Source organism: Passer montanus, unplaced genomic scaffold (assembly GCF_014805655.1).
Source record: "Passer montanus isolate IOZ18808 unplaced genomic scaffold, ASM1480565v1 scaffold12, whole genome shotgun sequence".
NCBI classification, from domain to species: Eukaryota; Metazoa; Chordata; class Aves; order Passeriformes; family Passeridae; genus Passer; species Passer montanus.
In genome coordinates, this window is record NW_024358722.1 from 5,811,702 (window position 1) to 5,836,809 (window position 25,108).

Consider the following 25,108-nt stretch of genomic DNA (forward strand, 5'->3'; position numbering starts at 1 on the left):
AATGTTTAATTACTTCAAAAATTGAATTAAAAGGGTCAAAATTAATCAAAAATACATTTTTTGAGCTGACTTGCCTTTTTTTTATTTAAACAAGAAAAAAGATCTTTTGTTACAGTTGGACTCATTTCACCTTTCCAAAAGTATTTATTGAATCTGAAGTAGAAATATAATTACCCAAGCATTTAATTTCAAATTACCATTTCTATTTTAGAAGTGACCTAATGTATAATGTACGAATGGGGAAATTTGAATTTTGGAAATGTATCTTTCCAAAATTAAGAAAATTGAAAGTTGTTTTCCCTTTTTCTTTGCAGTCAACTGTGGGCTTTTGCAAACCTTAGTAAATCCTACACAGACTGTTTCTTGCAAGCCTACTTTGTCTTTGAGGCTTTAACTAAAGCCTTATTTGAAAGGTTATGCTTCCTTCCTCAGTTTTCTCCTGCAAATAAATGAAAATATTTGAATACACATGTACATGAAATGGGCTGGTACTGCCATTGCTTTCCACTGTGAGATTCCAGGATTTACTGGATATCAATTTTAAAATGCAGTGATACAGTCTATATTTTATTTTTATTAATTTTTGATAGTGGTTAGAAGTATCATTAAAAAAAATGTTTGTTATTATTTAATTCTTACTTTATTTTTTATCTCACTCCAGGCTACTGCTGCTTCTCTGAATGACTAAAACACCTGTACATTTGAATATCACACTAGTCAAATAATCTCATAAAAATTAATGGAAATCCCAGTGACCAGTATCAGTTAATGTCACCAAAGCTTAGCATTTATCAAGAGAATTTTAAAGAACCAACTTTCTCCTGAGAATCAATTTACAAAGGCCTACTAGTAAGCTCAAATATCCTTTTCTTTTGTCAGGTAAATATGATTTTACTACTTGGTGCCCTATAAGCATTCAACAATATCTGTTACTCTATGACATGATCAAACAAAAAAACCTGTGTGTTGACAAGATAAATGCTTTTTTTCTTGTTCCTGGTAAAACAACCAGAAATAAAAACTTTTTTTTTTTTTTTAACAAAAGGATGCAACAATAGATAGAGCACAAAATAGGTTACAAAATAAATTTATATCTACAGGAGAGATTGTTTTGAAACAACCTAGAAATTATTCTCAGAATGACAATCTAAGATTCCATATTCTTTCCAAACAGCTCTCAGATAATGCTTTGTTTAAATGTTAGAAAGGCTTTGAAAATTTAATCAGCAGTGGAAGGGATGGAAGCAAAAGTCCAAAACTGTGTTCTTTTGTTCTTAAATGTTTTTGCCACCCTATGACTAAAGTCTCTGCAAACATGGTATAATCAGCTTGGGGCAGGAACATACCCTGGCTTTACTTACCCAGTATTTCTCACCTTGAAATACTGTGACTGAAGAAGCAACCCTCTGAAAACAGACCTGATTTGCTGCAGAAATAAAGTCTCAAAGTGCAATTTGCCTTTTACCTGAGCTAGCAAGACAAGACATATTTAGGAAGAACAGCTGGCTGCAGAGTTCATTTTTGCTCTTCATGTACTTGTCAGTATAAAGAGAGGAGTGGTTGTAAGAAATGTGAGGAATGATAGTGAGAAAATTATATCATGTACTAAACTTCGGAAGCTTTTTATTTAGGATTTCCTAAAAAATACTTGGTTTCTATAACAGGATTTTTGTAGAATGCTGTAGTTTTAACAAATGTATTAAGCTCATCACCATTTCATGTTAAAACACCTTCTATTAAAAAGAAAAGAAAAAAAAAAGTTGAAAGTAATTCCTTAAAGTGAGCATGATTAGACTAACATATAATAAGCAAAAAACCTATTTAAGAAACGGAAACAGAAAACAAGTCTAACAAAGACTTTTCAGGTCTTTCTTCAAAGTTCAAAAACTTCTCAGGTCTTTCTCCACTGTGTAGTGAGATAGTGGCCTGTGGCCTAAGGACTGGTATATCTGTGTGCAAAGTCTACCCCAGCCAGGTCTCAGTTTCAGTGAGGTCACTACACGATCTCTCTGTGATTTAATGCTAACTACAGCACCATGGGAGTAGCAGGATAAGTCAAATGAGAGGACAAGATCAATGAGCTGTGCTGGAAAGAACTGCAGCAGCTGTTACTTGGCCCGAGGGCATTATTTATTTTTAAATGTAAATGCTATAGTTGAGATAGAATGTGGCATAACTTTGATTTTTCCATTCTGTTGTAGGACACTGACATAGGATAGAAGTCACCAGTGCACAGAAATTCACCATGTCCTATCTCAGCCGTCTTACAGGAGGATGGATTTGTTCCTTTTCTTGGCACAATCCAAAATGTAGTGAGGTTTTGTGAGACAAAGACCCACAAGGTGATCACAGGCCTTTGTTTTGCTGCTCATAGCATTAGATAAATGAAAAAGTTGTAAAAGAGGTAAATAAAACCACTAAGATGAGCATGAAATGCAGCCATTAGACATCCAGCACAAAAGGGAAAGATCTCATCCCATCAGTTGCACACTCTCTGGAAAAGATATCATAAGGAGAGGGACTTGGTATATTTTAGAGGGTCTCTCACATTAACTTGAAAGCTTGTTGCTAGATTCTACTAGGAATTGAGTGGTTAAAAGTATTAGCTGATTATAAGAAACTCTTTGTGTTCTGTCCCAAGGAAAAATAAAAAAAATAACTTCTCCACTCAACTCACTGATCCAAGGAGGTGAAAGACTGGGACATCAAAAACAAATGCACAAAGGGCTTGAGTACATGTTTTCATGTTCACCAAAAGGCTATAACAGGTTAGATGTGAAAAACAAAACAACCTCAAGCTGCTGAGAGAGGTATCAGCTATGTACAGTGTGACCAATGACACACAACATAAGTCTGTCTTTAGCCTAGCCTGGTACTCTGGCTTGGTGGAAAAAAGTGTCATACAAATAATTAAAGAGACAGAAACATCTTCTTAGCTGTACCACAGCTGATTTTGCTTTCTGTCTTCCCCCTCATCCTAGCAAATTTCTCCAATATTTCTCCCAATGTTATTCTCTTTGCTCTCAGGGTATTTGCTCTCATGAATATTAATCAGACTGCACTTCAGTTTGTCTGCTCCGACTCTCTGTCAGTATGACCAATTCTCTCCAGTTCACATGAAACTGCTGTCACCCACCCCTGGATTGGGAAGAAAACATTATTAATTAATGCTCCTAAAACTTCTCCCACCAGCCAGAGCACGTTGGGTCCAATCAGGGTAGGGTGATGGGAGACCATGGACAGAGGAAAGCTCATTCTCTGTGAGACTCCTGGCCACGCAGCCGAACTGTGAAGTCCATGAACAACCTTCCCCCTCATCTCAAGAAGGTGTCACTGTCAAAATACGTCTGTGGAGCCATGAACAGATGTAGTTGCACTATTAAGGAAAGATCACACTACCCTTCCAAAGTGGGTGTCAACTGAAGGATTCATGCCTCAGTGGGCTACTTGGTCATGTGAAATGGGATTAGTGAACATTCATATAACTCATAGAGGAATTTGTCAATTTTCAGGGATAATTACAAGATATTTTGATTATAGGCAGCTTTCAAAAAAAAAACCCCAAACCATAAAAACACAAAACCCCTTGATCCTTTTCATGAGAGTTTCTGGGAACAAACACATTTTCCCGTTTTTCTACTGAACATTTCCAGAGGAGATAAGTTATCTGACCTGACAACAGGGAGAAAATGCAGTCAATAGTTTGGAGAGCAAGTAATCAATGTTGTACCCTTATTTAAAAACCAATATACAGTAAATATCTGCCAGCAGCAGTGATAACATTCACTTACACTAAAGATAAGTCATACAAAATGCCAAGTACTCCTCAATTTAGGAAATCAACAAAATAGTCTCAGTCCAGATAATTTATTTTCTATCAATACAGTTTGGCCTTTTTCTTTCTTAGTTTAATATTCTTGGTTCAAAACCAAACCATGCAGAGCTTTCTGAGTGTCACGTGTGTTTAGTTATTCACAGGAATATTCACAAAGATCAAATGTCTACTGAATGATTGGGAAGGTTTTGATATTTATCTCTAAGGAGACAGACATTTGTTTTTGGCTACTTTTAAACCAGACAGGAAATGCTGAACAAGCCATGACAGGCACTTTTTTTCTCTTGACTTTTCCTTTTGCCATTTGACTGCTCATTGTTTTCATTCTGTACTGAAAGGGCAAATAGATTTTTTTAAAGCTGTTGACTGAGGAATCTAATATGAATCCTAGTACAACCAGTTCTTCCTTTGTAGCACCCATACAGGTGCTGCTGTCTTGCTGATAATCACAGCCTATCCATCCTACCACTGCAGCAGAGGATGTGGCATGTTTAAGACATCCTCCTTTCCTTTCCCATTCTTAGTTTTTATCTTTGGGCTGTAACAAAAGGAGGATTACTCATTCTGACCAACATGTAGACTGAAGCTTTTCTGAAGAGCTTAGATATGACAAATGAATGGCTAAGAGCTCCTGGTAACTGGTGCCATTTTGAGCCCCTTTGCTCCTCATCCTGTTAAAGCAAATTGCTCCTCTAAAGGTAAAGGAGGAAAAATTCCTTACTTGTCCATCAATGTATGTATTTTCTCCAGATCAATCATGCCTGGTCACCACAATCCATGTGACTTGATTAAATTTAGATTTTTCACAGTCTTTCTTTCCCCCAGCCAAGTAAGCTCAAACTCTACTGTCCTAACTGGACAACTGCAGCAATTTATCTCAGTTCTGCACATAAAGATCTATGCACCACTGTCACCTACCTCTTCTGGCTTCAGGAAAAGAGTCACACTGGTGATTTTCTGCACCAGTGCCACATGCATGTTTTTCAGGGATTTTCAGTGCAACATTAGCTCTATTAAAATAGACAAGATGTTTTCAGCCATCATGTACTTTCTGTTGATTTTATCCTTAATCCAGCTTCTGCTCTGCTCAGAATCTGCCTTCCTATGCACTGGGATGCACCAGCCCTACCTCTCACCTTCCGACCAACCATTGTCCAGGACCCTGGATTTACTGCTATTCCAGGACCCTCTCCTTATCTCACCTCTTTCCATAACCCCACAGTGGCAGTAGATCTTCCAGAGGATTAGAGACCTGTTCCTTCTTGAGGTGTGATTAGCAGAAGCCTCCTAAATGCTCCATTGTACTGCTTATACTATTGCTGCAGCTATCCCCTCCTACCTGCTCTTATTTAGCTGCCATATCCTCTCAGTGCATATGTTTTCCATAGCTGGACAAATTATTTCAAGAGCAAGCTCTCAGAGGCCTTGATATCTCACAGCATTTGTTGCCAAGACACCCCTAAAATAATCCCATTTGGTGAAATAAATTGATTTCCAGGTAAGGCTTGGCAGGCAAAAGTTTTCTGGTTCCTTGAGTCAAAATGACAATGTCTACAGTTTCCTTGTCCCAAACTGAAGGTATGCAAGCCTTCTAATGAGCCAGAATTTAATTCCAGTTCAACTCACAGATTTGCTTGTCCTTTAGCAAAATGGGATTTTATGATCAAGTTTCATATGAATTATTTCCAGTTTTCATGCAAAATGCATGAACTGGAAAGAAATAATAAAAATTATCTTCCAGCAATAATGGAAGGTAAGGTGTTCTGCAAATGGTGTTCCTACAGTTTTTTAGTCAGAAAATTCCTAAGACTGACCATTTTCCAATCATGTTTCTGTCTTTTATATATATATTTTTTCCTGTGAAAACAAAAAACATTTATACTGGAAAACTCCCACTCAGCTCTGCTTTCTATGTAGGTCAATAGTGATTCTGCATGGGGGCAGACCCTGACAGCACATCTTTTTCCTTCTCCCATGTTTTCAAATCAGCATTTTTTTTAACTGAAAAGATGTTTTATGACTTTTACTGCTGCTGCTCATTTTATATGCTGAAGTTGGCATCCTGGATTCGTCACCAGTGTTTTTCCATAAAGATGAGGATATTATCAGAGACCCATATCATGGGTAAGACAAATAAAATGACAGGAAGAGAGAAAAATCACAAATAAAAGAAAAAATATCCTGAAGTATGGTGACAATCACTGATGCAAGGGATGCAGAACTACTTCTAAATGACACAACCTTTTCCCAGTTTTCCATGTCACGTCACTGTGGGCCTTCTAATGACATGTTTAGGTATGTTAATTTCATGCCAGGGTTTGTCATTTAGCCACGCAGGGGGTAGTTTGAGTTCCTAGAATCAGAAGTGCCACTTACAGGCTTTCCTCTCTCTCTCTGTGCATCCCAGGTGGAGCTGGGTTGGGCAGGCAGTAACAGCTGGCCCTTCACTGCAGCGCTGCATCACGCTGCTTTGTCATTCGTGGGGTTTGTTTTTATTCTGGTGCACTCAGATAAAACCCTGCCTTTTGTCACAAGTTTCAGTTGATAACTGGGAGCTGTTCATCCCCTCCCAAGCACACGTGGCCTCTGGACACTGACAGAGTAAATCCCAGCCCCTTGGTGAGATCCTTAGTAGCTAGAATTAATTGCTAGAATTAGTTGCTAGAACTAGTAAAATTCTACGTGGTAAAACAAAAGAAGGAAAAGAGAATACAAGCAATGGCCTATTTGGTGTCAGACAATAAATTCCAGAGTCATCTGGACTGGTTTGAAGGAGCCACAGATGTCTTCCTTCAGAAAGAGTGTTACTGCTTTTCAGTTCTGCACCTATTAGCCTCTCCACAAAAACAAACCCATGACAGCACACTTGCACAAACATGAAGAAAGTAAGGCTGACTGCTCAGGCCAGAAAAAAAAAAGACTGAATACACAAATGGAACAAATTACCCCTCTTCTCCCACAGGTGATCTTTGTAGGTCAAGGCAGAAATGCATTAGCAATGCAAAATGGGATTTGGGAGTGAACAGGCACCGTCATCATCCCCTCCCTCATCTCTCTGAGGTAGCAAATGCAGCCTCAAGGGTTTCCAGTCCACAGGTTTTTCAGCAGGGAGTTAAATCACTTGAAGAATATTCCCGCCTACTATGAGTTAAACCTTGATAATTTTGAATCAGCCTCCCATTTTGCTTTTTGCCCACAAGCACACAAAAACCACAAAAAACCAAAAACCAAAAACAAAAAACAAACCCACAAAAAAAAAAAAAACAAACTGGGGGGAGAGGGTGGATCAGATGGGTCTGTAATCATCACATTGCAAACTTGAGTCAGTGGTCAGATTCCTCAGCAAAGAGGGGGAGTAAAGCACTCTGACTAGGATTGCTGGGGGCTGTCAGCTCGGGTCCACCTGAGCAGCAGGCAAAGTGGAGGCCACGGGGCAAGGCTACACATGACATTTGTACTTTCCATTAGGAAAAATGGTCAGTAATGGCCCAATTGTAAATTTAAGTAAGAAGCACCAAAGCTGTGAAGTGCAGCATGGGGCAGAGAGAACAGCAGCAAACAGGGGCTCTGAGCCTTGGTCACATTTCTCACCCTTTGTGGTGCACCAAGGGGGGCCAGTTTGCCTTCGTGCCATTGCCCTACACAGCCAAATATGTACTGGGACACACCTGGTCCAGAGTTACCCTAAAGAAACCAGAGCTGTGCTGGGAAGAGCAGATCAGACACTATCTCTGATCCAAGAGGCGATGCAGGTCTTTGCTGGGTTTCATGGGTTAAAAAAATTCAGCATTAATTTTTTGCTACCTGTCTCCAAGACAGGTTTTTTTTTTGCATCCCTTCTCTCCCAGAGAATTAGAAGCAGTTTCAGGGAAGGTCTGGAGCTCTTCTTCATGGTGCTGCGACGCGGCAGCTCCGAGCAGAGCGCACAGGAGAAGCGCTCTGTTGTGCTCAAGTGGTGATCTCTGGGCAATGCAAACTCACCACTGACACAGAGCAAGCTGTAAACAAGGGGACTGCAACCAGCCTGAAACGCAGCAGGAGTGGAAGCAATTATTTGTCTCTCTTCTTTCTCATCACAAGCCTAAATTTGCCCTAGTACAGTCTCTGTACACATCAAGGTCCAATATGAAATTGATCCCCTACATGGCAATGTTTCCTCTTTCTGGAGGAACAGAAAATCCCCATGAAAATTGTGCTGCATCTGCTGGACTTACCCATGCTGAACATTGTATTATAAAGTTAAGAGATGTCAATTTAATTAACTGTGACTTTATAGACTGATATGATGCTTACTGTTTCCCTCCCTCTTCTCATCAAAGGAGTTTTACTGTCATAGTAATCCCAAAGATGGAATAGATAAAATAAACCTTATTTTTCTTAATATCTCCATGGCACTGCCCCAAAAATAGTAGATCAGGCAGTCTGAAAAGAGAAAATTATTTTTGCTTCAAATCAATATTATTTGTCTCTTCTGTGTAGGTAGGAGTTGCCCAGTTTAAGAACCCTTTCTTACATACACTACCACAACTGACCATTTTACATTTCCAGTGACTAATCTACCATACTGGGACTTGTTGACTTCACTGCCAATTTCTTTTACCCCATTAGTACCTTTATTTTATTCAGTCCTGCACTTGTTTTGTATCCCAAACATGTACATATGTCCTTGCAAATCAGAGAGAGATTCAGTTTCCATTTTGCTATATCTTGTACTGTGCTGCCACTTAGATGCTTCCCCCACCCCAATTCTCAGTACATTTAATCTTGCTGAGAGCATATATGTCTGCTGACGTCAGACAGACATGACAGAGCATATACCTGTTTGTGTACCCCGTTCCCCACATGCCCACCTTGCCAGTTCTGGACATCCATCACCAGCGGCATCACCTTACCAAGAACAGCAGCCTCTGTGACAGCAGACACTGAAGTGGATGCCCACTGCCCCTCCACACCCCTCACTGCCTTCCCTTCTCTAGCTGCTCCTATGCCTTCTGTTTCTTCAAGTGACATTTGCCAAGGTCCTCACTTTTAAACTCTGGTTTTATACACAGCAGAGTTGATCTGTCCAGCAAAGTTCTTCCTTATCTTTATAGGATTTACTAATTCCTCAGAAAGCTGAAATTGCTTTCACAGCTTTACTCTATTCCTCAATTCTTCCTTTATTAGAAACTAGATTATCATACTTTCTTTTAAATATTTTTCCATCACTGTTTAAAAACTATAAAAAAAATTCCTATTGACTCTTAAAAAAACTATTGGTTTTGAAGTGCCCTTTCATATCATGAGAGGCAGAAACCAAACTGAGATCGATTACTCTACATGAACAATTTTATCTAAGCTAACATGAAAAGAGAGATAAAGTTATGCATTTCACCAATGCTGTAAGATGCTCGACTGAGACATTTTTTGCCATCAGAGGTAGCTGTCTATAAAATGTTTTGGGTACATATCTATATATAGTTTATGTTAAAACTACACAGTTTATGCATACATAGGAAAAAAACCTTGCACTTACCTTTGAGAAGTAACATTTATCCCAGGTTTGGTAAAATAGTCTCAGACAGGCACTTAGACCTTCTTTCTATTCCATGCATCCTTTTATTCAAAAGAAGATAGAATCAGAAAAATCCCAGTTGATCTCTAGCAAACCAAAATGTAGACGAGATTGTTTGTCAGATGCAGCCTGATTCAGTGAAGTCTGAGCGTGTCAATCCCTGAGACTCCTTGTTCAGTAATATCCAAAGCACAAAAAAAGGAAAGAGAAAAAACAGAAAAAAAGAGAATAAAAAAGAGTGAATAACTTGTTCTTTTTCAATGTGATTTAAAAAACCCAGTCTTGGAGGACTAAGCAGCCTGCAGGGTTTTTGAGCTTTCTGATCCTAGTGCATCCCAAGGTAACACATGCATTTCAGTGTTGCAAGTCTTCAAGTTCATACAAGCAAGCCCAGCTCCTCTGTGTGTGTGTGTGTGTGTTGGGGTGGGGGGCGAGCCGTACCGCGGGGGGAAGAGAGGCAGGGAGAGACAGAGACACACAGTCACACGCAGAGATGGAAGAAGGAAAAACAGCAAAGTGGAGTGATCTCACAAAGTGCTCTAGATGGCAGAGCCTGCACGGCTTGTAAGACAAGCAATGTGCACACACCAGGAAAAAAAAAAAAAAGGAAAAAAGAAAAAAAAAAAAGATAGAGAGTGAAAAACCCGAGAGAACTAGCAGGCAGCTTCAGGAATTTCTTCTTACCTCTTCTGACGATGCAACATGCAGCAAGTGCTTTGTACTGCATAGGAATCCGTGCAGGCACGACTCAGTCAGACCCCTCACCTCTGAAATAAACAAATATGTACCATAGGAAAGGGAAGAAAACTAGGAACCAGATGAAACACGGGTACAAAAAGAAGCTAATAAACAAGTAAGAGTGTCAGGGAGGACTCCTAAGTGAGCAGGAGGCAAATAGCTGGTACAGAAAGAGGCATCCAAACTCCTGGTCCTAACAGAGATTGGCGCTGTAATTATGTGGCAAAGCACTGCCCTCTAAGCCATTGCATAATAATAGAAACCTAAGCTGTGTAGACACAGCCTGACATGCTAAATCCTCAGGAGCTACACTCAACATTTGTCAGTAGAAAGCCTGTCAGTCCTCTGGGGGCGGAGGAAGAGGAGGGAAGACAGAAGAGGAGAGAAATTTTACTGCAAAATGCATAAGCTGCAGTTGAGCTCTCAGGTGGTGCTGATGCTTGAAATGTTATAGTGGAAGTCATATATATCTGTATCAATGTAAGAAAAGATAGATAAAACCATATGTGGTGCTTAGGGACACAGTTTAGTGGTGGATTTGGCAGCGCTGTGTTAACAGTTGGGTTTGATGATCTCAGAAGTATTTTCTGACCTAAAACATTCTATGATTCTAATAGCACTGTCAGCTTCATTCATTCTATTTAATACTGGAAACAATTTTACCTTGCTATGTTTTAGAAACATAAATAACAAAGAGGAGAAGACTTACAGGGGTTGCCCATGTTAAATAGCATTATTTCTAATGCTGATGGCAAGAAAGTAGTAGTTGTTCTCCCTTTGTACTGAACATTATTGCAATGTCTAAATAAAACTTGAACTGAGGTAAAAGAACTCATGTAGATTGATTAGCCTTTCCCATTAACCAGTGGGTTCCTCTCTCTAGCCCTCCTGACACAGAGACACTCATTTTCTTCTGCCTCTCTTTGTTGAAGAGGCTCCTAGACAGAGCCAGGAAAAAGATGAGCACTGGCTACAAAAGAGGAGGAAAAAAATCCATCTTGTTCAACTTACTACACACCAGTATCAATACATCAACAGAAAGAACTAATAATGCACATGGAAGGAATAGAAAACAAACAAACAAACACCAAAAAAACTCACAAACCAGGAAAGTGGTATCATTTTTGCAGTGGAAATTTACCTGAAAACTGTGGCCCTGGGTCACACCTATGGTCCATTTAGTCCAGTGTTCTGTCCCTGGACAGTGATCAGCACTACACACCTCTGAGGAATTTGAATGAGTTTTGCAGCCGGTGCTAGACAGTCAGGGCTAACCTGCTCAGGGGCAAAGCTTCTCCTTAATCCCTGTTCTTTAAAGATTAGTTAATGCACTGAGGCATGAGCAGTGAAACAGTCTGCTTCTGCACATCCAGACTAAACATGTAAGGTCTGATTCTGAGGTCCTCTGTATTTGGTGTCAAGTACACCTCTTTTAAGGCACTCAAGATCTAAAGAGTAAAATCTTCTGAAACTTTGCAAACATCCCAGTGTGAAAAAAAGGCCAAGAGTTCAGAAAGAGCTGTAGTATTTTATTCTGAAGGGTAAGAAATATATTTTTATAGTCTCATCTAGCTTAGTTACTCTCCTCATTTACTCCTTACTCCCGGTGGAAACATCAGATGTACTTCAAGAGGTTATCCAGTGCAAGTAGAAGAACCAGGTCACACAAATAATATGCAGGTATCAAATTTGGCCCCTAAAAAGTCAGCCAAGACTGAACTGAAAAGTTTGAAGATATTTTTGTGAATACTGCATAGAGGAATGCATGGGGTTTTCTCAGAGGGGCAGATTCTGCTGCAAACTTTAGATCCCTTACTGTTACCAGTGTCACTCCTTTGACCTGTGCCTGCTGCACTCCCAGTGACTCTCTATCCCCAAGGTGCAAGCTGCAGGCTCAGCACACACAGGATCCAGTCTGTGGTTAAACAGATGAGGAGGGGCTGCACAGACAGCAGTTGCCTGTTTTTCAGCCTATTCAGCTCTCCTTGGCTCTATGTGGCACAGTGCTGAAGGGCCCTTCTTGGGAGGAAGGCCAAGAGTTACCACAGTCAGTAATCCCACTGGGCACTGAAGCAAGCGGCCAGGCCAAAGGAAGACTTGAGAAGCTGAAAGGTGCCAAAGTGGGTGTTATATTAAGAAATTACTTCATTTATAGATGACTGAAACACAAATTTAGAAAGTTAACTTTAAACATAACTCCTGGGAACCCTGTGCCAGCATATAGGCTGGAAAATCGAATGAAAGCTTTAATCATGTCAGTGCCTTATAAAATAAATGTCAGTGCATCACAGACAAGAAGACATCTCTTAATGACATCAAGAATTAATAATAGACTCTGAGACTAGTGTTTCAGAGTCTGATTTGAAAGCAAAATATTGCTTGCAGTGACAGAAATCAGTGTACTCTGTCAATGCACTCCAAAAATCTTCCAAAAATCTTTTATCAGCTACAGTTTTGACAGTGAAAACTCCCAATGAAAAATAAAGATGATACAACCCCGGAAAAAAGTAAAATCACCAAAAAATAAATGTTTACATGAGGCTGTGGTGTTATGGGTCTCCAATGTGTGAGGCCAGGGTGCTTTCTGTGATGCCCTTTAGAATTTAATCAGAATTCCCTGGCATTTGCCCCTCAGCTTCTCCTCTTCACTAACCATCTCTGGTATTTATATATTGCTTTGCTCCCAAGTAAGGAGCTTCTCAGTGAATCAACAGTTTTCTTTCTTGGTCCTCCTAGCTGTTACCTCTTCCACTCATCTCTTTTGCTCAGGCCTCCCCTCTCTCCAGGCCTGCCCTAGCAACTAGTCAGCCCACAAGGATGTTTGAACTACATCTGCTGTTATTTCCACCTCCAGAGAAATCCCATCAAGCCCAAAGAGCCAAGTCTTTGGGCTTGATGGGAAGAAGTCTTATTCTGCCTGTGTTGTGATCATCTCACAGAATCACAGTGCTCACTCCTAGAAAGAACTGTCAAGGTTCAGTTTTCCATTTTTGACTTAGATCTAGAAAATACATGGGAGAGCAGGATTACAGATGTCTAACTTTTGCTCCTTGAATCTTGCTGAGCAGCTAAAGCTTTCAGTGATGCAGGAAATCCTGTGCCCCAACAGAATGCATAATCTCTCTATGAAAAGAGACTCATAAAACTCATTAAATCCTTAAAATCACATTTATACAAGTTTCTTTGAACAGTGTCAATTACTGAAAAGACCTAGCTTGACAGAGAAATTTCGCAATGGAAACCCTCTCCTTTGACGTACAGTGCCAGATATAACATCAAAACCTAAGAAAACTGAACTAGGATAGCAGAGCAAGACAAAAATAAAATTGAGATGTTTTTGAGACTTCCAGGACAATTTCACCTGCTGCAAACACCACTCTCCTTTCCAAGTCTAGCAGAAAAAACACTGAAGCCTTTGGCCATCTGATTGACAATACAATTTAGCATGTGCTTGTAGACATTGGTGATTCCCATTTCCTGCCCACTCCCTTCCGAACCGAAGCTGTCAGCAGTGGTCCACATGACCATTTCATCAGTGGCTGCCAATCAATTACACTGATTGAAAGACAGTCTAAAAATCCTTTAGTCTGTGGCCCTACTGACAAAAACAAACGTCAGGAGCTGAACCCACCAGCTTTCAAACATTGGAGGTTTGGGGAAAGATTGTATATTTCTTGGGTCTTGTACAGCTCAGCTCTTTACAAATCATTGAATATCTGTTTACACATGTATATGCCAGTACAAAATCTCCTTCTCACATCCTCCACCCACACATCCCTCTGCTTTTAAAAGCAGCTCCAGCCAACAGACAAACTAAGTGTGCTTTCTTTCAGTTTCTTACATCTTAGCATGGGGAACACTTAATCCAAATTTCTAGACCCAGACACCCAACAGAGAACAGGTGCTATTTTACAGTGCAGGGCAAGAAAAAGGGGGTTTGAGGGTGTTGATGAGACAAAAGCATTACAGAAGGTCCCTTTTGCAATATACTGTTATAAAAAGCATAGACTAATATCACAACAAAATATGAGCATGAACTTCATTAAAATACTTCAACTCTTCAGCAATCTTTCATTGTCCATCATGCAGCTAAATGCAGAGGGGTTTCCAAATACCAAGAAAAAGTTATTTCAGGTCAAAGAATAAATTATATATTCATAATCTACTCCATTCTAAGAATTCATCTCATCTGAAATAACCAGGATACTTGTGCCAACCTTAAAAGGACCCACTGTAACTTTGTAGATGATCTGAAAGAAGGTCAGTATAATATTTTTATCCCAGGGTTATTATTCTTTCCAGGTTCTCCCTTTACAAGCAGGAAAATCCTTGTACTTCTGTTTTGCATAATCACATGTCCAGCTCAGTAAGTAAAATTTAATGCCCTTTGATTGATAGGTTAAGACCAGAAGGGATCATTATGGCCATCTCATTTGACCTTCTGCATAACCTCAGTTACAGAAATCCTCTCTGTGGCTGCTGCATCTATCATCATAATATTGGGTGTTGCAAAAATATATATTTTATAAAGGCAGTCAATGATTAAACCTTGATTTAATGATGGCGCATTCACTCCCTAATCTCTTTATATCTTTAACTGCTGCTATTTAAGAATAAAAAAATACCACACCTCATTTTGTTACTCAAAAGACTTTGGTATGTTATCAAAACTTCAAAGAGATAATTATGAATTACAGCTGGGCATGTCCTGTTCAGAAAACTCAGAATTAGGAATAGCAGAAGTTTCTCCCAGCCAAGTGGACTGGTTCTACTGGGGACAAATGAGTGCCCCTTGAGACCAGTGTAATCTATTCACTCAACAAAAAAAAACAAACAAGCAAATAAATAAACTTCTTATTTAGTGGACATCTGTTTTAGCACAGTGTTCATCAGAATAAGGAGACTGCCTTGGTAGTGCTTTCCCTATTCTCTTAGTTTGAGGAAAAGTACAGCATTAGCTTCCACAGTACCCCTGGAGGCAGCAGTACTCTGCCGCCTGCCCACGAGGGCCTCATCCTGGTGGGTTTGCAACCTCTGGCATCGACACACTCTGTGCAGAACACTCCCAGTCAGCACGGAAATCCAGAGGGGCAGCAGATGCCAGTGCAATAAAGGCATGGCACAAGAGGAGTGTGAATATGAATCTTCATTCTATATTTTGACCCCCTTTCCATACAGAATAAGAAATGCCAAGGTTTTTCTTTCTTGAAAGAGGATATGTGCACTTGCCATGCAGCAGGGGGTCCCTCTTTGGAGAGGGTGCTGTTAGGCTGTGATCTCCTGTTACAATGGCAATAGGAGCAATTTAAGGGGAGGTCAGGCTGTCCTGGCTGGGACCTGCTGTTGTGACTCCCCTGCCAATCTCATGTCTGCACCAGCTGAGTCATTTGTTTTCGTGCCTTGTTACATGCTACAGATCTCAGTTTGCTTTCTAATTGTTACTTAAAAACAAGTTTGGAAGAAGAGAAGGCTATTTGACATTTTTTAACCTTTAAGGAGAGAGGAATTGTGAGAGGCTGGGGACAGGTAACCCTCAGAGAGGATTTGTCAGCCAGGGGTAATGTTGTGAAACCAGTCTTATGCTAATCATGCAAGACTGGCATACAATAAAGAAGAGTCCATATCTAGGACAAGGTCAGCTCCTTAAGCTGTTCAGGAATCATTCTAGTCCTTTCAAAATTGCTTATCTCAGCCATGGAACTGAACGGTTAAAATTTTGTAACTAAATTGGCGGACGTGAGGATCTTTTGGGCAAATCTTTATTTTGTACCAAAATTAAAGCCATGACCATAAAGTCAGTATTTGCTAACAGTTGTCACATTATAGCATGGAGGTGCCAAAGGAATTAATCTGTCAATAATCTTGGTAACCTGAATCTGTCAATAACCTTGCAAACTGTGGGAAGAATTCTTCCTGGCCACAAAGCATTTCGTTTCTTGGTGACTTTTGTGTCTGAAAGCTACTACTTTTGCCAAAGATGGAATCAGGTACTTAAAAGGAACGATCCCAGACCTCTGAAGTGAGTTAAGATTGTAGCACAGGGCTTGTAGTACACAGAGCAAAAGAAATAATACAAGGTGATATTTTTCTTAATGAAGCTTAAGCATGATGCAAAAAGTGAGGGTTTTATTCCTAATATTACAAAATATTTAGGTTAGAAAAGAAGAAAACCACAAACTAGGCATGACTTGGGATCTGACTTGGAACCTGAATATTATTACATTTTGATGCAGAAAGGGAAAGGAAACAGAAGAGGTTGTGAAAGCCTCAGAGGCAATGCAGTGCATGATTTCTGCCTGATCTGCTGGGACCCAGCTTGGGGGAAGATGGACTCCTTACTCCTCCCAAATTATTGCTCAGGCCTACCCTCTTCTATCCTTCTTTCCCGAGACTGATGCTAATGAAGTGTGGATATGTAGAGGGGAGATTCAACAAATTCTTCCTGGTTCTTGCCTGAGACCTTGGAAGCCAGTGTAGGACATGCATGGGTGTGGTCCCTGCTTCCATTCATAACCCAGGTGAGCACATCCAAATAAAGGAGGAAGAGGAAATTTTGTGGTACTGCAGAGTAGCAGTATCAAGATAACAAGTGATTTGGATTCCTCTCTCAGCCTCTAGTTCCTATTTAAAGAAATAGGAAAGAGAGAAAAAGAAGGAAGGAGAAAATTAGTCTATATCTTCTTAATTCTTACTTCATGTCTTCTTTCTTATTTACTTCATAAAGTTAAGAGAAATCAAAGAGAAAAATGACAGCTGTCTCAAAATGACTCAGTAAATGCAAGAGCAAAGTCAAAGTACATAAATATAAACTGTGATCAGAAAGAGGCACAGCAAGAACTCCTTGGTTGTGAGGAGAACAGGGTACACAAAGTAATTTCAGAGGTTTCAGGTCATCTCAAGCACAGTATGAAAAAAAGACAGCATTTTAAGAACAACCTAAGTAGAGAGTCCTTTGACATGGTTTTCACTGCTCTCTGTGCTCTTATATCTCCAAAAGGGAGCTGGCCTTCAGTTAGACCTTGCATGTCCAGGGTGTCTCAGAGTATCTTCCCTCTGCTGTTCTTCTGCTCAGAGGCACTGAAGAAACAAAGTGTGTAAGCGATAAGCGTACAAGGAAAAAACTTTTCTCATGTATTAAAAGCTTGAGCATCTATTGCAAGGCATGTGTGATGCAGCCCAGTATTTTAACACCCAATGCAAAAAGTTTGGGAATTCAATTTTTGCAATAAGTTTGCTCTGTAATGGTTGGACAATCTTTTCATGAGCTGCTGCTTCTCCTCACCAGCCTCCTCAACCTCTGTGTTCACAGAGATTACACAAGTAAGAAAATCTGTACTTCCTAGTACAGATAGTAAGATGGACCTAATTTCTGTATTTCCTTATAAAATGTCAAATATTCACAGCTATGTCACACTAAATGAGATTCTTGTGCTGTTATGTTTTTTCAGCTCATTGAGTCCTCCTTGGACGGTACCTGTCCTACATTATATGATCTACCTCAAGAGATTTTATCTAACATTATTCAATGCAAGCTCAGTTTCAGAGAAGAATAAAGAGAAAAATATGAATTTCAGAAGAACTTGGATACTGATCCACTGCTGTGTCTTTATCATAGTTGTATTAGAGGAGAGACAGAAAACGCCTTTGTGGTTACAGGCACAAGAAAGACATACAATAAGGCTTGGAATTTGGTTCACTACAGAGCAAGTAAATACTCCCTAGAAGTTAAAAGGAAATTATTCTGAAATAGCTACAGAAATCTCTAAGAAACCAGGCACATAAATGTACAAACCAGAATGAGCAATTCTTGCTTTCTTTTTGTCTGCTGCCCTGATTTCTGTACATAGGATTGAACATGAGGTCACCAGAGCAGAAGTCTGAAATATTTCCCTGTTTGTCTTGTACCTGGAAATCATTGTCTCTGTTGGGCATAAAATGGATATTTAGAAGGCATTGATTGGCAATATATGCAAGTAGAGGATACTGAGAGAGAAGATACAGCTGAACATTAAAGGATGAAATTTAGTCATGTATAAGACCTCGATAAGTGTGAGAATATATACAAATGTGGGTGTACATACATACACAGGGATGCATACAAATTCTGTGGCAGCTGTGCTGGAGAGCTGCCTCAGAGACTTTGGTGTCCTTCAAAGGTTGCAGTACTCCACACATGACCAACTACGTTACAAATGGAACCTTACTTGTCTACAGAACTTATAAACTAGATGGGTTTTCAGACAGATTAATTAATCTGTGCAATCTGATTTGGGCCCTTTGATCATAATCTGAACACTGTCCCCAGCAGCAGAGCTTTAGGATGTCTGATGACCCAAGATCCCATGAGGGACCCTCCCGTACCCCTGGAGTACCCATTAAATTAATGGATGTCTCTACCATTACACTTTGTACTTATACTTTGTACTTGTTGTAGCTTAACTGGAAGCTTCTATTCCTGCCTAGAAGCTGGCTACAGAAGAACTTACACCTACTGCAAATAGATGCCACCAAGCTGATACCATTGTGCCTTAAAAAGGGACAAAGATGAGGGCTGAAGGCACCCCAAAGCATCCTGGTCTCTAGATCTCAGGTATGCTCCAATACTACATGTAGGAGTAGATGGTGCTGTAGGAAAGCAAGGGTACAAATTCCCCTGTGTGTTTACTCCCCTGATGATGGCCAGCTTCTTTGCAACCCGTCCTAAGAGTTCAATTCCTGTTTTGCAGAGGAGAAAGAGAAGGAAATAGAGGTAGTTCTGTCACGTCTCCCAGGGTTGCTGGGAAAAGACAGGGAACCTGGCAGAATTAACATTAAAAATGCAGAACAAAACAGAATACAACAAAAACTATAGACTCAGAAAAAAAAATCGAATGTGAAGAGAAAAATGCATGAAACAAGAAAACAGAGAATTAAAGGGAGCATCACAAAGGGTTTTGAGACTTACATGTGTATAAGAACAGAGAATTTGAATGAAAACAAGAGACCAGAGAAAAAAATAAGAAAAGAAAAAGAGGGAACTCAAAAAGGGAATTGGTGAGGAAGCCAAAAGGGACAGAAGGAAATTTTGGTAATCTTTTCCCTTACTATTCTGGGCTGATGTTTTCAACATCACCCGGCAGGACAAACCATTTTGTGGGACATCACTGAAGTGTGCAAATTTTTTTTGAATGCTTTCCCGGGATCTCATACAAGTGTTTTAACCATGAGGGCTGCAAACCTGAGGTGGGTGCTAGTAAACAAATAAACATAACAGAAACTCCTGATTCACACCAGCTAATAGAGATACCCACTACAATTGTAAAAGCTGTGAAACTGAAATGTTAATTTCTTTCATGCCAAAGGTTTCAAAACAAACACTCTCTTTAGTTAGAAGATTGTATTTTATAGAACCCAAAACAATTACCCCTACAAAAATAATAAAAGCAAAGCCTTCCCTTGGTAATAAAATTGCAATGTTTCCCGAATGTCTGATGAGAATGTATTTAGGGAAGCCTGATGTGCAATCACACACCTAATTATTTCTGCTCTCACGTGAGTTGTATAAGTGCTTTTCTCTAATGTATGCAGGCAGAAGAAAGGGACATTTATATACATATATATATATATGTTCTAATTTTGGCAGCACATTTCTTTTGATCAAACACACCATTGCTTAAAGAGAGGAGAGAGGAACAAAAATAGAGGTAGATATTAAAGAAAAGGCAGCATGCAGCACTAAGATCCAGTGCACAGACCTTCCCTTCCCTTCCCACACCTGCAGTTGTGTGGGGGCTCAGTGGTGGCTCCAGGTCCATCTCCCATCACTGGCTGCACAGCAGTATGACACACAAGCAGACACCAGAAAGCAGCTATGTCACTTTCAATTAATATTTCTGTCTGGGAACAAGATCTGCTCATTTACACAAGGACCATGGCTCAGCCACAGACAGCATCCAAAAAGACATAAGCCAGGGAATAAACAGCAAGAGCTACCATGGCTTGGCACAAAATCTAGTCACGGGAAATGAAACTCATTTTCCGTTTAAATAATTAATTAAGGCTTCCACTCAGTTCTTGGACTATCCAGTTACTTAAATTGGAAATGCCTTTGTTAGTGCAGGTGTTTACCCTAATGCATGCACACGACATTTGCAGTCTTGCTGAGACAGGCCAAGAGTGAAATTACGCGATAGAAAACACCCTAATTCCTGGATAAAGGGGACACCCATGCAAAGCTGATGATTTAGGGAACTGATGTTACCACTGCCCGTAACAAGCAGACACCAAAGCTGCTCAAGCCCGGCAAAAAAAGCCCACTAAGCACTCAACTGCACTGTCAGGCATGCAAATGTCCATACAACTTTGATCTGAGCTGTCAAACCATTGACATTTCACGGACCAAAGCCCTTCAAATCACACAGAAATGTACTTCACCTCCCTCGGTGGATTTTGGATCAGACCTTACTGAACACATAAAGCTGGCCATTTACTTTGATGTTTGATAAATTTCCTTCTCTTTGAGGTGTGTATTTCAATAATTTAGCCAAATAGACACATGTACTGCCAAGTACATTCTTTTCATACAGCAAGAAAGGAACCCATTTGCTGTGAACCTCATTTATACACTCTCACACAGAGTACAGCTCTCCTCAGGTGCAGTACAAGGGCTCAGACAGTTAACTACAAATGTAACCCAGCTAGAGACACAAGGTGCTTTCCAGAAAAAGAAACAGCTTCCCTCTCTACCTTTTCCCAAATTATTTATTAAACATTAATTGGTATATTTTTCCTTCTCATTTTCAGCCTGAGATATAATCCTAATCTAAAATTTAAACCTAAATCACAACTTGGCCACCTGTTATTAATCTTGATAGGAAATCAGAGCCTCCATCAAATCAGGTTTTGAAAACTATGCAAGTAAGACAAAGCTATGAGACAAGAAAGAATGATACTAATATACAGAGACCTTCAGGAAGTAGTTGTCTTTACTTTCATTCAGAAAGGAGAGACCAATCCAGGGTAAATGTGCTCCAGAGGTTTGAACTCTTCTCATACTTAGGCTGTCTAAACCTGAAATTTTGAGGAAAATTTAAAATAGCCTTATTTTTCTAATAGAGAGAGCATTATATTGAAAATAGATCTATTTTAAAATATTATTTCTACTGATTTTCATATGAAAGCTATCAGTTTCAGTACCTGTTAAGTCACAAGGTTTGCAAAAAAACCTGTGAAAATTAAATGGACCAAATTAAATTTCATTCAGCTGTGCAATTCTAGTTCAATGCTGTATCTAAACAACTAAATCAAGCCTCAAAGTTGAGCACTGAAAATTAAGTCAAGATCCCAAGTGTACTGAAATTTAACTGAAATACATGGCAACTGTGCCATAATTCCAGGTGAAGCTTATACACACAAGCTTCTATTTTTGATGGCAGAAAAAAACCCCTGCCTTATTGTGAAATTTTTTAAAGAAAACTGGAAGTACAAGTGTATATTAACTAGGCTCAGACTAGTGAATGAGGGAACTTCCTTTTGTGGGAAGCAATTTAACTGAAATTCGGATCAAATACAACCTATTGAAACAGTATTTTGTAAGTCGTTGGCAAGCAAGTGGGGTGAATATTCTTCAAAAAGACCAGTAAACATCTAATGACTAAGATTCAGGCTTCCCCTTTCTACTATTACCTTCAGCTAACAGCTTGAGTTCCTGATCAGGGGAAATATCACCAGTGCAAGGCTGTGAATGCATGTAGATCAGGCCACTTTTTTATGCTCTAGAGTCTGGCTGAGGTTACAGAGAACATGTATGACAGGATTAGATTTGAAAAGGCTTCATTTTTATAGAAAAAAGAAAGTGTAATACACATGCAGCCTTTCAAAACTTTAGCTAGTCCTCCCCCATATTACTCTTCATCAGCTCTGTGCACATCACACAACTTCTGCAATAATGGCACCATTTCCTAAAATTGTTGTCAAAGGTATCTTAAAGAAAAGCAGGCAATTTGCAGTCATATAAGGTTGAGTCTGAATGTACTGTTTTTATTAGAAGAGATGGTCCCAAAGGGAAGATCTATTCAGATGAATGTTGGGTGTCCAGGTTGCAGAGCCTAGTTGTCAGATCCAGGAGGCTGCTGCAAGTCAAAGTTTCCTCAAGAACCTGACACAAAGTCTTTACCAAAGGCAGGAAAGGTGACTTTGTTCAGCTCACATTCCCCCTGTGGAAACTGCTGTTGCTTATCACTTCAGCTGTGAAGTGACTGCACCTCAATGCAGCAGATGTATGAGAGCTGACAGGGTAAATGTGGGCAGGGAGTGCACACAGCCTGATGCAGCCTCCTCAAAAGGAACACTTTCAGCCCAATCACTGCAGTCATTTGCAGCTTCTCTGGATGATGCCCTGGTAAATACCCCATAGAGAAGCTCTGCACTGAATGTAAGTGGGCAGGCTCTCTCCACCTCCAGCTTCTAGATCCAGTCAAATAAAAAAAAAATGTTACTAAAATCACTAAATTTTAGGCCCTCAAACCATGGGAAAACACCACACGCAGCAGAACTGATATAATTCTACTATTCAAGACTTGTGCAGATACAAGTCTAGGGAACATGAACCAACCAGAGAGCAGCTACTTAAATGTCTCAACCAGCCCTAAAAAGATGCAAAAAGTGGTAGCAAAGGTCTCATGGTGTCCAAAATGTGGTTTCTTATTTTTATATAGAACTGAATGACAGACCCCAATAAAACCACTGTGGTGGTGAAGGTTCTGTGAAATAACTTTGTGGATATTCACTCCATGATGAGTGACTTATTTCTCCTGTTTATTTTGTGAAACAAACTCTGCACTTACTTGGATGGTGAAGAATAAGGGAGTCCAGGCTAAATGTACATCTTCTGCCTGTAAAGATGATTATAAGGAGATTAATAAATCTGAGGTTTTTTCACAGGTCTGCCTACCTATATCATACAGACCTGCATCTTAGACCAGGATTGCAAGAAGAACAACCATCCACTCCCTAAAGCTTTGATTCACCTCTCTGCAAAGATTCAGGGCATTGACTCTGTCTTACTGATGCCTATTCTTGATGTCTTAGAAAACCAGTGACCCTGTGGTAGCTGTTTTCAAAAGGATGCACATCACGATTGAAAGGTACATACTACAGGGAATTTACCAATGTGCAATTGTCTCTTCAACTGCTCTGGTCAATTTTGCAAAGAGAATTGCAGTTATATTAGCAAATTCTCTATATGGAGAGTCTAGAATTTATTTGAAAAATATTTTCCTTTTTAAAAAAAAGTTACTATTCTTCATTGTTTAAGAAGAAATGTCACAGTTAAATCATATTTCCATTACATTTTCTGAGACTGTAAGAGTTCAGTAGGATCTAAGCAATGTATGTTATTAGACCTTATATTCAAGTTTTGCTGTCTTTCCCAATATACCTCTATTACATTGATAGAAAAATATGTTCTCTATTGCCAAGTGTTGTGTGGTAGATTAAGTGTCTGTTCTATATGTAGAAGTAACTGAGAGCATTAAAAAGTGTGGTTGCTGTTACAGCCTTACTTCAGGTCAGATCAAGGAAAAAATATTCACAGCATGACCCGAGTTCAGTTTTTTCTTCCCTTGAAGAACATATGTGCTGTAATAAATGACAAATTAAACCTTAATTAACTGAATGTTGCCTGCCTCCCACATAAAGGGTTTGCACACACTCTGTAACTCACTCCAGGGGTTCTGGGCTGTTGGCATAGGATCTTCTCACTTTGTTTTCTTTGCCTTGATGGCTGGAAAAGTGAGGTCCCTTTGATGGCCACTGCCACAGGTCTGGGAAGATTCATAATTGATTACCGCCTGCCCCCCAGTTTGTGAGAGAGACAATTCAAAACTGAGCTTTCTCTAAGAGGGGAGAAGGAGAGCATCATCCTTCCCTCAAATGTGCTGGTACCATGTAAGCAATGTAAGCACGATAGTTCTTTTAAAGTATCAGGCCAACTTCCTGACCATTTCAGTTTTAACTCATTATAACAACGACAAGGCTGCCCAGAGTGAGAGATCAAAAGCTCTGTAAAATTAGGTTGTGTGAGTGTTTGGCTTAAGGCAGCTGGGTAGCTTTAAATAGATGCTGAGGACTGTGACCACTGTTGAAAAAGTCCTGAACTGAATTTAGATCAAGTCCAACTCCTCTTCTGAGAGCAGTCAAACTCCTGCCTCCAGAAACTGACTTTCCATTTTAAAGTGACAAGCAGTGCCAGAGGTACTCTGCCCTTCTAGCTTGAAAAAGCTGGGTCTTGCAGTATACACCTTTCCAAAAACAGAGGAAAATAAAAGCAACAAACCAATTCCTTACAGGGAAAACTGGTGATATAACATGGTGATCCCTTGAGCCTCTGTTGACATTTCTGCAAATTTTAGAGGTCATATATTGGTAGAGCAGAAAATTAAAACAGGAAAGAAACAAGCAATCTGAATTTTTAAAAAACAAACAAACAAACAAACAAAAAAAAACCCCTTAAGGATAAGGAAAAAAAATCCTAAGCATAGAGGGAAAGAAATGTCTTAGGAAAATTATATCCTATTTTTTTCCTCTCCCTATTCTGTCCCAGATAACTTATCCGATTGGTCAATTAAATCCAACGGGCAGATAGAGGCCTTGGAAGTACCAAGAAAGTATTAATGGCACAAAAATAACTGGGACGAAGAGCCATTATTTTTGTCCTTAGATGAGAGTTAGTTAGCCACGAAGTACTACCTCACTAAGTGCAAACTTTTAAATGCCCCATCACAGGAAAGACATTAACTGGAATTTGCTTCTCTCCAGGCATTCCAGTTAAACAATTCCCACACACAGCACTGGCATATGCAAGGATCTGGTGTGCACACTAATAAACTATTTTTTTCTGCTTTCTGGAAACACGCCTGTATGTTACGAAACTCTTCTCAGTAGGAAATATAAATCTATGCATTGTAAAGATGAATGGATAAGAAGAAAACCATCTGTTCAAG

At 39.7% G+C, this 25,108-nt stretch overlaps 1 protein-coding gene across 1 annotated transcript in view; it reads right to left on the bottom strand.

Annotated features, from left to right (window-relative positions):
• The window catches only part of LRFN2 (leucine rich repeat and fibronectin type III domain containing 2), a 151,183-nt gene extending 141,411 nt beyond the window's left edge, over window positions 1–9,772 (bottom strand). Inside the window, exon 1 of the mRNA XM_039697898.1 lies at window positions 9,351–9,772. The gene's annotated coding sequence lies outside the window, so the exon portion shown is untranslated. The remainder of the gene's footprint in view (window positions 1–9,350) is intronic.
• Between the last annotated feature and the right edge of the window lie 15,336 nt (window positions 9,773–25,108).